A 13,695-nucleotide genomic window follows, 5' to 3' on the forward strand; every position below is an offset into this window, starting at 1 on the left:
AGCCTAACATCCCTAACCGACTCGTTACCACAGGAGAGAAGCATAGCCTCCCCCTGAGTGAGCCTAACATCCCTAACCGACTCGTTACCACAGGAGAGAAGCATAGCCTCCCCCTGAGTGAGCCTAACATCCCTAACCGACTCGTTACCACAGGAGAGAAGCATAGCCTCCCCCTGAGTGAGCCTAACAACACTAACCGACTCGTTACCACAGGAGAGAAGCATAGCCTCCCCCTGAGTGAGCCTAACATCCCTAACCGACTCGTTACCACAGGAGAGAAGCATAGCCTCCCCCTGAGTGAGCCTAACAACACTAACCGACTCGTTACCACAGGAGAGAAGCATAGCCTCCCCCTGAGTGAGCCTAACATCCCTAACCGACTCGTTACCACAGGAGAGAAGCATAGCCTCCCCCTGAGTGAGCCTAACATCCCTAACCGACTCGTTACCACAGGAGAGAAGCATAGCCTCCCCCTGAGTGAGCCTAACAACACTAACCGACTCGTTACCACAGGAGAGAAGCATAGCCTCCCCCTGAGTGAGCCTAACATCCCTAACCGACTCGTTACCACAGGAGAGAAGCATAGCCTCCCCCTGAGTGAGCCTAACATCCCTAACCGACTCGTTACCACAGGAGAGAAGCATAGCCTCCCCCTGAGTGAGCCTAACATCCCTAACCGACTCGTTACCACAGGAGAGAAGCATAGCCTCCCCCTGAGTGAGCCTAACATCCCTAACCGACTCGTTACCACAGGAGAGAAGCATAGCCTCCCCCTGAGTGAGCCTAACATCCCTAACCGACTCGTTACCACAGGAGAGAAGCATAGCCTCCCCCTGAGTGAGCCTAACAACACTAACCGACTCGTTACCACAGGAGAGAAGCATAGCCTCCCCCTGAGTGAGCCTAACATCCCTAACCGACTCGTTACCACAGGAGAGAAGCATAGCCTCCCCCTGAGTGAGCCTAACATCCCTAACCGACTCGTTACCACAGGAGAGAAGCATAGCCTCCCCCTGAGTGAGCCTAACATCCCTAACCGACTCGTTACCACAGGAGAGAAGCATAGCCTCCCCCTGAGTGAGCCTAACATCCCTAACCGACTCGTTACCACAGGAGAGAAGCATAGCCTCCCCCTGAGTGAGCCTAACATCCCTAACCGACTCGTTACCACAGGAGAGAAGCATAGCCTCCCCCTGAGTGAGCCTAACAACACTAACCGACTCGTTACCACAGGAGAGAAGCATAGCCTCCCCCTGAGTGAGCCTAACATCCCTAACCGACTCGTTACCACAGGAGAGAAGCATAGCCTCCCCCTGAGTGAGCCTAACATCCCTAACCGACTCGTTACCACAGGAGAGAAGCATTGCCTCCCCCAGAGTGAGCCTAACATCCCTAACCGACTCGTTACCACAGGAGAGAAGCATAGCCTCCCCCAGAGTGAGCCTAACATCCCTAACCGACTCGTTACCACAGGAGAGAAGCATAGCCTCCCCCAGAGTGAGCCTAACATCCCTAACCGACTCGTTACCACAGGAGAGAAGCATAGCCTCCCCCTGAGTGAGCCTAACATCCCTAAGCGACTCGTTACCACAGGAGAGAAGCATAGCCTCCCCCAGAGTGAGCCTAACATCCCTAACCGACTCGTTACCACAGGAGAGAAGCATAGCCTCCCCCTGAGTGAGCCTAACATCCCTAACCGACTCGTTACCACAGGAGAGAAGCACAGCCTCCCCCTGAGTGAGCCTAACATCCCTAACCGACTCGTTACCACAGGAGAGAAGCATAGCCTCCCCCTGAGTGAGCCTAACATCCCTAACCGACTCGTTACCACAGGAGAGAAGCATAGCCTCCCCCTGAGTGAGCCTAACATCCCTAACCGACTCGTTACCACAGGAGAGAAGCATAGCCTCCCCCTGAGTGAGCCTAACATCCCTAACCGACTCGTTACCACAGGAGAGAAGCATAGCCTCCCCCAGAGTGAGCCTAACATCCCTAACCGACTCGTTACCACAGGAGAGAAGCATAGCCTCCCCCTGAGTGAGCCTAACATCCCTAACCGACTCGTTACCACAGGAGAGAAGCATAGCCTCCCCCTGAGTGAGCCTAACATCCCTAACCGACTCGTTACCACAGGAGAGAAGCATAGCCTCCCCCTGAGTGAGCCTAACATCCCTAACCGACTCGTTACCACAGGAGAGAAGCATAGCCTCCCCCTGAGTGAGCCTAACAACACTAACCGACTCGTTACCACAGGAGAGAAGCATAGCCTCCCCCTGAGTGAGCCTAACATCCCTAACCGACTCGTTACCACAGGAGAGAAGCATAGCCTCCCCCTGAGTGAGCCTAACAACACTAACCGACTCGTTACCACAGGAGAGAAGCATAGCCTCCCCCAGAGTGAGCCTAACATCCCTAACCGACTCGTTACCACAGGAGAGAAGCATAGCCTCCCCCAGAGTGAGCCTAACATCCCTAACCGACTCGTTACCACAGGAGAGAAGCATAGCCTCCCCCAGAGTGAGCCTAACATCCCTAACCGACTCGTTACCACAGGAGAGAAGCATAGCCTCCCCCAGAGTGAGCCTAACATCCCTAACCGACTCGTTACCACAGGAGAGAAGCATAGCCTCCCCCTGAGTGAGCCTAACATCCCTAACCGACTCGTTACCACAGGAGAGAAGCATAGCCTCCCCCTGAGTGAGCCTAACATCCCTAACCGACTCGTTACCACAGGAGAGAAGCATAGCCTCCCCCTGAGTGAGCCTAACATCCCTAACCGACTCGTTACCACAGGAGAGAAGCATAGCCTCCCCCTGAGTGAGCCTAACAACACTAACCGACTCGTTACCACAGGAGAGAAGCATAGCCTCCCCCTGAGTGAGCCTAACATCCCTAACCGACTCGTTACCACAGGAGAGAAGCATAGCCTCCCCCTGAGTGAGCATAACAACACTAACCGACTCGTTACCACAGGAGAGAAGCATAGCCTCCCCCTGAGTGACCCTACATCCCTAACCGACTCGTTACCACAGGAGAGAAGCATAGCCTCCCCCTGAGTGAGCCTAACATCCCTAACCGACTCGTTACCACAGGAGAGAAGCATAGCCTCCCCCTGAGTGAGCCTAACATCCCTAACCGACTCGTTACCACAGGAGAGAAGCATAGCCTCCCCCAGAGTGAGCCTAACATCCCTAACCGACTCGTTACCACAGGAGAGAAGCATAGCCTCCCCCTGAGTGAGCCTAACATCCCTAACCGACTCGTTACCACAGGAGAGAAGCATAGCCTCCCCCAGAGTGAGCCTAACATCCCTAACCGACTCGTTACCACAGGAGAGAAGCATAGCCTCCCCCTGAGTGAGCCTAACATCCCTAACCGACTCGTTACCACAGGAGAGAAGCATAGCCTCCCCCTGAGTGAGCCTAACAACACTAACCGACTCGTTACCACAGGAGAGAAGCATAGCCTCCCCCTGAGTGAGCCTAACATCCCTAACCGACTCGTTACCACAGGAGAGAAGCATAGCCTCCCCCTGAGTGAGCCTAACATCCCTAACCGACTCGTTACCACAGGAGAGAAGCATAGCCTCCCCCTGAGTGAGCCTAACAACACTAACCGACTCGTTACCACAGGAGAGAAGCATAGCCTCCCCCTGAGTGAGCCTAACATCCCTAACCGACTCGTTACCACAGGAGAGAAGCATAGCCTCCCCCTGAGTGAGCCTAACATCCCTAACCGACTCGTTACCACAGGAGAGAAGCATAGCCTCCCCCTGAGTGAGCCTAACAACACTAACCGACTCGTTACCACAGGAGAGAAGCATAGCCTCCCCCTGAGTGAGCCTAACATCCCTAACCGACTCTTTACCACAGGAGAGAAGCATAGCCTCCCCCTGAGTGAGCCTAACATCCCTAACCGACTCGTTACCACAGGAGAGAAGCATAGCCTCCCCCTGACTGAGCCTATTAACACTAACCGACTCGTTACCACAGGAGAGAAGCATAGCCTCCCCCTGAGTAAGCCTAACATCCCTAACCGACTCTTTACCACAGGAGAGAAGCATAGCCTCCCCCTGAGTGAGCCTAACATCCCTAACCGACTCGTTACCACAGGAGAGAAGCATAGCCTCCCCCTGAGTGAGCCTAACAACACTAACCGACTCGTTACCACAGGAGAGAAGCATAGCCTCCCCCTGAGTGAGCCTAACAACACTAACCGACTCGTTACCACAGGAGAGAAGCATAGCCTCCCCCTGAGTGAGCCTAACATCCCTAACCGACTCGTTACCACAGGAGAGAAGCATAGCCTCCCCCTGAGTGAGCCTAACATCCCTAACCGACTCGTTACCACAGGAGAGAAGCATAGCCTCCCCCTGAGTGAGCCTAACAACACTAACCGACTCGTTACCACAGGAGAGAAGCATAGCCTCCCCCTGAGTGAGCCTAACATCCCTAACCGACTCGTTACCACAGGAGAGAAGCATAGCCTCCCCCTGAGTGAGCCTAACATCCCTAACCGACTCGTTACCACAGGAGAGAAGCATAGCCTCCCCCTGAGTGAGCCTAACATCCCTAACCGACTCGTTACCACAGGAGAGAAGCATAGCCTCCCCCTGAGTGAGCCTAACAACACTAACCGACTCGTTACCACAGGAGAGAAGCATAGCCTCCCCCAGAGTGAGCCTAACATCCCTAACCGACTCGTTACCACAGGAGAGAAGCATAGCCTCCCCCTGAGTGAGCCTAACATCCCTAACCGACTCGTTACCACAGGAGAGAAGCATAGCCTCCCCCTGAGTGAGCCTAACATCCCTAACCGACTCGTTACCACAGGAGAGAAGCATAGCCTCCCCCAGAGTGAGCCTAACATCCCTAACCGACTCGTTACCACAGGAGAGAAGCATAGCCTCCCCCTGAGTGAGCCTAACATCCCTAACCGACTCGTTACCACAGGAGAGAAGCATAGCCTCCCCCAGAGTGAGCCTAACATCCCTAACCGACTCGTTACCACAGGAGAGAAGCATAGCCTCCCCCTGAGTGAGCCTAACATCCCTAACCGACTCGTTACCACAGGAGAGAAGCATAGCCTCCCCCTAAGTGAGCCTAACATCCCTAACCGACTCGTTACCACAGGAGAGAAGCATAGCCTCCCCCTGAGTGAGCCTAACATCCCTAACCGACTCGTTTCCACAGAAGAGAAGCATAGCCTCCCCCTGAGTGAGCCTAACTTCCTAACCGACTCGTTACCACAGGAGAGAAGCATAGCCTCCCCCAGAGTGAGCCTAACATCCCTAACCGACTCGTTACCACAGGAGGGAAGCATAGCCTCCCCTTGAGTGAGCCTAACATCCCTAACCGACTCGTTACCACAGGAGAGATGCATAGCCTCCCCCTGAGTGAGCCTAACTTCCTAACCGACTCGTTACCACAGGAGAGAAGCATAGCCTCCCCCAGAGTGAGCCTAACATCCCTAACCGACTCGTTACCACAGGAGAGAAGCATAGCCTCCCCCTGAGTGAGCCTAACATCCCTAACCGACTCGTTACCACAGGAGAGAAGCATAGCCTCCCCCAGAGTGAGCCTAACATCCCTAACCGACTCGTTACCACAGGAGGGAAGCATAGCCTCCCCTTGAGTGAGCCTAACATCCCTAACCGACTCGTTACCACAGGAGAGAAGCATAGCCTCCCCCAGAGTGAGCCTAACATCCCTAACCGACTCGTTACCACAGGAGAGAAGCATAGCCTCCCCCTGAGTGAGCCTAACATCCCTAACCGACTCGTTACCACAGGAGAGAAGCATAGCCTCCCCCAGAGTGAGCCTAACATCCCTAACCGACTCGTTACCACAGGAGAGAAGCATAGCCTCCCCCTGAGTGAGCCTAACATCCCTAACCGACTCGTTACCACAGGAGAGAAGCATAGGTTCCCCCTGAGTGAGCCTAACAACACTAACCGACTCGTTACCACAGGAGAGAAGCATAGCCTCCCCCTGAGTGAGCCTAACATACCTAACCGACTCGTTACTACAGGAGAGAAGCATAGCCTCCCCCTGAGTGAGCCTAACATCCCTAACCGACTCGTTACCACAGGAGAGAAGCATAGCCTCCCCCTAAATGAGCCTAACAACACTAACCGACTCGTTACCACAGGAGAGAAGCATAGCCTCCCCCTGAGTGAGTCTAACATCCCTAACCGACTCGTTACCACAGGAGAGAAGCATAGCCTCCCCCTGAGTGAGCCTAACATCCCTAACCGACTCGTTACCACAGGAGAGAAGCATAGCCTCCCCCTGAGTGAGCCTAACAACACTAACCGACTCGTTACCACAGGAGAGAAGCATAGCCTCCCCCTGAGTGAGCCTAACATCCCTAACCGACTCTTTACCACAGGAGAGAAGCATAGCCTCCCCCTGAGTGAGCCTAACATCCCTAACCGACTCGTTACCACAGGAGAGAAGCATAGCCTCCCCCTGAGTGAGCCTATTAACACTAACCGACTCGTTACCACAGGAGAGAAGCATAGCCTCCCCCTGAGTAAGCCTAACATCCCTAACCGACTCTTTACCACAGGAGAGAAGCATAGCCTCCCCCTGAGTGAGCCTAACATCCCTAACCGACTCGTTACCACAGGAGAGAAGCATAGCCTCCCCCTGAGTGAGCCTAGCAACACTAACCGACTCGTTACCACAGGAGAGAAGCATAGCCTCCCCCTGAGTGAGCCTAACAACACTAACCGACTCGTTACCACAGGAGAGAAGCATAGCCTCCCCCTGAGTGAGCCTAACATCCCTAACCGACTCGTTACCACAGGAGAGAAGCATAGCCTCCCCCTGAGTGAGCCTAACATCCCTAACCGACTCGTTACCACAGGAGAGAAGCATAGCCTCCCCCTGAGTGAGCCTAACAACACTAACCGACTCGTTACCACAGGAGAGAAGCATAGCCTCCCCCTGAGTGAGCCTAACATCCTTAACCGACTCGTTACCACAGGAGAGAAGCATAGCCTCCCCCTGAGTGAGCCTAACATCCCTAACCGACTCGTTACCACAGGAGAGAAGCATAGCCTCCTCCTGAGTGAGCCTAACATCCCTAACCGACTCGTTACCACAGGAGAGAAGCATAGCCTCCCCCTGAGTGAGCCTAACAACACTAACCGACTCGTTACCACAGGAGAGAAGCATAGCCTCCCCCAGAGTGAGCCTAACATCCCTAACCGACTCGTTACCACAGGAGAGAAGCATAGCCTCCCCCTGAGTGAGCCTAACATCCCTAACCGACTCGTTACCACAGGAGAGAAGCATAGCCTCCCCCTGAGTGAGTCTAACATCCCTAACCGACTCGTTACCACAGGAGAGAAGCATAGCCTCCCCCAGAGTGAGCCTAACATCCCTAACCGACTCGTTACCACAGGAGAGAAGCATAGCCTCCCCCTGAGTGAGCCTAACATCCCTAACCGACTCGTTACCACAGGAGAGAAGCATAGCCTCCCCCAGAGTGAGCCTAACATCCCTAACCGACTCGTTACCACAGGAGAGAAGCATAGCCTCCCCCTGAGTGAGCCTAACATCCCTAACCGACTCGTTACCACAGGAGAGAAGCATAGCCTCCCCCTGAGTGAGCCTAACATCCCTAACCGACTCGTTACCACAGGAGAGAAGCATAGCCTCCCCCTGAGTGAGCCTAACATCCCTAACCGACTCGTTTCCACAGAAGAGAAGCATAGCCTCCCCCTGAGTGAGCCTAACTTCCTAACCAACTCGTTACCACAGGAGAGAAGCATAGCCTCCCCCAGAGTGAGCCTAACATCCCTAACCGACTCGTTACCACAGGAGGGAAGCATAGCCTCCCCTTGAGTGAGCCTAACATCCCTAACCGACTCGTTACCACAGGAGAGAAGCATAGCCTCCCCCTGAGTGAGCCTAACTTCCTAACCGACTCGTTACCACAGGAGAGAAGCATAGCCTCCCCCAGAGTGAGCCTAATATCCCTAACCGACTCGTTACCACAGGAGAGAAGCATAGCCTCCCCCTGAGTGAGCCTAACATCCCTAACCGACTCGTTACCACAGGAGAGAAGCATAGCCTCCCCCTGAGTGAGCCTAACAACACTAACCGACTCGTTACCACAGGAGAGAAGCATAGCCTCCCCCAGAGTGAGCCTAACATCCCTAACCGACTCGTTACCACAGGAGAGAAGCATAGCCTCCCCCTGAGTGAGCCTAACATCCCTAACCGACTCGTTACCACAGGAGAGAAGCATAGCCTCCCCCTGAGTGAGCCTAACAACACTAACCGGCTCGTTACCACAGGAGAGAAGCATAGCCTCCCCCAGAGTGAGCCTAACATCCCTAACCGACTCGTTACCACAGGAGAGAAGCATAGCCTCCCCCTGAGTGAGCCTAACATCCCTAACCGACTCGTTACCACAGGAGAGAAGCATAGCCTCCCCCAGAGTGAGCCTAACATCCCTAACCGACTCGTTACCACAGGAGAGAAGCATAGCCTCCCCCTGAGTGAGCCTAACATCCCTAACCGACTCGTTACCACAGGAGAGAAGCATAGCCTCCCCCTGAGTGAGCCTAACATCCCTAACCGACTCGTTACCACAGGAGAGAAGCATAGCCTCCCCCTGAGTGAGCCTAACATCCCTAACCGACTCGTTTCCACAGGAGAGAAGCATAGCCTCCCCCTGAGTGAGCCTAACTTCCTAACCGACTCGTTACCACAGGAGAGAAGCATAGCCTCCCCCAGAGTGAGCCTAACATCCCTAACCGACTCGTTACCACAGGAGGGAAGCATAGCCTCCCCTTGAGTGAGCCTAACATCCCTAACCGACTCGTTACCACAGGAGAGAAGCATAGCCTCCCCCTGAGTGAGCCTAACTTCCTAACCGACTCGTTACCACAGGAGAGAAGCATAGCCTCCCCCTGAGTGAGCCTAACATCCCTAACCGACTCGTTACCACAGGAGAGAAGCATAGCCTCCCCCTGAGTGAGCCTAACATCCCTAACCGACTCGTTACCACAGGAGAGAAGCATAGCCTCCCCCTGAGTGAGCCTAACATCCCTAACCGACTCGTTGCCACTGGCGAGAAGCATAGCCTCCCCCTGAGTGAGCCTAACATCCCTAACCGACTCGTTACCACAGGAGAGAAGCATAGCCTCCCCCTGAGTGAGCCTAACTTCCTAACCGACTCGTTACCACAGGAGAGAAGCATAGCCTCCCCCTGAGTGAGCCTAACATCCCTAACCGACTCGTTACCACAGGAGAGAAGCATAGCTTCCCCCTGAGTGAGCCTAACATCCCTAACCGACTCGTTGCCACTGGCGAGAAGCATAGCCTCCCCCTGAGTGAGCCTAACATCCCTAACCGACTCGTTGCCACTGGCGAGAAGCATAGCCTCCCCCTGAGTGAGCCTAACATCCCTAACCGACTCGTTGCCACTGGCGAGAAGCATAGCCTCCCCCTGAGTGAGCCTAACATCCCTAACCGACTCGTTACAACAGGAGAGAAGCATAGCCTCCCCCTGAGTGAGCCTAACATCCCTAACCGACTCGTTGCCACTGGCGAGAAGCATAGCCTCCCCCTGAGTGAGCCTAACATCCCTAACCGACTCGTTACCACAGGAGAGAAGCATAGCCTCCCCCTGAGTGAGCCTAACTTCCTAACCGACTCGTTACCACAGGAGAGAAGCATAGCCTCCCCCTGAGTGAGCCTAACATCCCTAACCGACTCGTTACCACAGGAGAGAAGCATAGCCTCCCCCTGAGTGAGCCTAACATCCCTAACCGACTCGTTACCACAGGAGAGAAGCATAGCCTCCCCCAGAGTGAGCCTAACATCCCTAACCGACTCGTTGCCACTGGCGAGAAGCATAGCCTCCCCCTGAGTGAGCCTAACATCCCTAACCGACTCGTTACCACAGGAGAGAAGCATAGCCTCCCCCTGAGTGAGCCTAACATCCCTAACCGACTCGTTGCCACTGGCGAGAAGCATAGCCTCCCCCTGAGTGAGCCTAACATCCCTAACCGACTCGTTACCACAGGAGAGAAGCATAGCCTCCCCCTGAGTGAGCCTAACTTCCTAACCGACTCGTTACCACAGGAGAGAAGCATAGCCTCCCCCTGAGTGAGCCTAACATCCCTAACCGACTCGTTACCACAGGAGAGAAGCATAGCCTCCCCCTGAGTGATCCTAACATCCCTAACCGACTCGTTGCCACTGGCGAGAAGCATAGCCTCCCCCTGAGTGAGCCTAACATCCCTAACCGACTCGTTACCACAGGAGAGAAGCATAGCCTCCCCCTGAGTGAGCCTAACTTCCTAACCGACTCGTTACCACAGGAGAGAAGCATAGCCTCCCCCTGAGTGAGCCTAACATCCCTAACCGACTCGTTACCACAGGAGAGAAGCATAGCCTCCCCCTGAGTGAGCCTAACATCCCTAACCGACTCTTTACCACAGGAGAGAAGCATAGCCTCCCCCTGAGTGAGCCTAATATCCCTAACCGACTCGTTGCCACTGGCGAGAAGCATAGCCTCCCCCTGAGTGAGCCTAACATCCCTAACCGACTCGTTACCACAGGAGAGAAGCATAGCCTCCCCCTGAGTGAGCCTAACATCCCTAACCGACTCGTTGCCACTGGCGAGAAGCATAGCCTCCCCCTGAGTGAGCCTAACATCCCTAACCGACTTGTTACCACAGGAGAGAAGCATAGCCTCCCCCTGAGTGAGCCTAACATCCCTAACCGACTCGTTGCCACTGGCGAGAAGCATAGCCTCCCCCTGAGTGAGCCTAACATCCCTAACCGACTCGTTACCACAGGAGAGAAGCATAGCCTCCCCCTGAGTGAGCCTAACTTCCTAACCGACTCGTTACCACAGGAGAGAAGCATAGCCTCCCCCTGAGTGAGCCTAACATCCCTAACCGACTCGTTACCACAGGAGAGAAGCATAGCCTCCCCCAGAGTGAGCCTAACATCCCTAACCGACTCGTTACCACAGGAGAGAAGCATAGCCTCCCCCTGAGTGAGCCTAACATCCCTAACCGACTCGTTACCACAGGAGAGAAGCATAGCCTCCCCCTGAGTGAGCCTAACATCCCTAACCGACTCGTTACCACAGGAGAGAAGCATAGCCTCCCCCTGAGTGAGCCTAACATCCCTAACCGACTCGTTACCACAGGAGAGAAGCATAGCCTCCCCCAGAGTGAGCCTAACATCCCTAACCGACTCGTTACCACAGGAGAGAAGCATAGCCTCCCCCAGAGTGAGCCTAACATCCCTAACCGACTCGTTACCACAGGAGAGAAGCATAGCCTCCCCCTGAGTGAGCCTAACATCCCTAACCGACTCGTTACCACAGGAGAGAAGCATAGCCTCCCCCAGAGTGAGCCTAACATCCCTAACCGACTCGTTACCACAGGAGAGAAGCATAGCCTCCCATTGAGTGAGCCTAACATCCCTAACCGACTCGTTACCACAGGAGAGAAGCATAGCCTCCCCCTGAGTGAGCCTAACATCCCTAACCGACTCGTTACCACAGGAGAGAAGCATAGCCTCCCCCTGAGTGAGCCTAACATCCCTAACCGACTCGTTACCACAGGAGAGAAGCATAGCCTCCCCCAGAGTGAGCCTAACATCCCTAACCGACTCGTTACCACAGGAGAGAAGCATAGCCTCCCCCTGAGTGAGCCTAACTTCCTAACCGACTCGTTGCCACTGGCGAGAAGCATAGCCTCCCCCTGAGTGAGCCTAACATCCCTAACCGACTCGTTACCACAGGAGAGAAGCATAGCCTCCCCCAGAGTGAGCCTAACATCCCTAACCGACTCGTTACCACAGGAGAGAAGCATAGCCTCCCCCTGAGTGAGCCTAACATCCCTAACCGACTCGTTACCACAGGAGAGAAGCATAGCCTCCCCCTGAGTGAGCCTAACATCCCTAACCGACTCGTTACCACTGGCGAGAAGCATAGCCTCCCCCTGAGTGAGCCTAACATCCCTAACCGACTCGTTACCACAGGAGAGAAGCATAGCCTCCCCCAGAGTGAGCCTAACATCCCTAACCGACTCGTTACCACAGGAGAGAAGCATAGCCTCCCCCTGAGTGAGCCTAACATCCCTAACCGACTCGTTACCACAGGAGAGAAGCATAGCCTCCCCCTGAGTGAGCCTAACATCCCTAACCGACTCGTTACCACAGGAGAGAAGCATAGCCTCCCCCTGAGTGAGCCTAACATCCCTAACCGACTCGTTACCACAGGAGAGAAGCATAGCCTCCCCCAGAGTGAGCCTAACATCCCTAACCGACTCGTTACCACAGGAGAGAAGCATAGCCTCCCCCTGAGTGAGCCTAACATCCCTAACCGACTCGTTACCACAGGAGAGAAGCATAGCCTCCCCCAGAGTGAGCCTAACATCCCTAACCGACTCGTTACCACAGGAGAGAAGCATAGCCTCCCCCTGAGTGAGCCTAACATCCCTAACCGACTCGTTACCACAGGAGAGAAGCATAGCCTCCCCCAGAGTGAGCCTAACATCCCTAACCGACTCGTTACCACAGGAGAGAAGCATAGCCTCCCCCTGAGTGAGTCTAACTTCCTAACCGACTCGTTGCCACTGGCGAGAGGCATAACCTCCCCCAGAGTGAGCCTAACATCCCTAACCGACTCGTTACCACAGGAGAGAAGCATAGCCTCCCCCTGAGTGAGTCTAACTTCCTAACCGACTCGTTGCCACTGGCGAGAAGCATAGCCTCCCCCAGAGTGAGCCTAACATCCCTAACCGACTCGTTACCACATGAGAGAAGCATAGCCTCCCCCTGAGTGAGCCTAACATCCCTAACCGACTCGTTACCACAGGAGAGAAGCATAGCCTCCCCCTGAGTGAGCCTAACATCCCTAACCGACTCGTTACCACAGGAGAGAAGCATAGCCTCCCCCTGAGTGAGTCTAACTTCCTAACCGACTCGTTGCCACTGGCGAGAGGCATAACCTCCCCCAGAGTGAGCCTAACATCCCTAACCGACTCGTTACCACAGGAGAGAAGCATAGCCTCCCCCTGAGTGAGCCTAACATCCCTAACCGACTCGTTACCACAGGAGAGAAGCATAGCCTCCCCCTGAGTGAGTCTAACTTCCTAACCGACTCGTTGCCACTGGCGAGAGGCATAACCTCCCCCAGAGTGAGCCTAACATCCCTAACCGACTCGTTACCACAGGAGAGAAGCATAGCCTCCCCCTGAGTGAGTCTAACTTCCTAACCGACTCGTTGCTACTGGCGAGAGGCATAACCTCCCCCAGAGTGAGACCCGAGCAACCTCCAGCGGCTGCTTATAAACCCTCTCGGCCCCGCCGACGTTTCCATAGAACCTCGGCTCGCCGACGTTTCCAGAGAGTCCCGGCCCGCCGATGTTTCCAGAGAACCTCGGCCGCCGCCCCCAAATTCCGCAATCAGGGCCCGAGCCCGCGGAACGAGCACCGCGCTGCGACCTAGTTACGCCAGCAGACCGCCGCCTCGCGAGGGCCGATGACCCACGCGACTCATGAGGAATGTGCAGCGAGGGCAACCACACGCCACCGGCCGGTCGCTGACGAAACGAGGCCGCTTCTCGCACGGGCGCAGCGGCCCGCCCACAGCTCGCGCCATGAAAGACAGAAATCTGAACCCGGCCACACCGAGAAATTTCTGGAACGCGAC

This window comes from Bacillus rossius, chromosome 3 (genome assembly GCF_032445375.1).
Source record: "Bacillus rossius redtenbacheri isolate Brsri chromosome 3, Brsri_v3, whole genome shotgun sequence".
NCBI lineage: Eukaryota > Metazoa > Arthropoda > Insecta > Phasmatodea > Bacillidae > Bacillus > Bacillus rossius.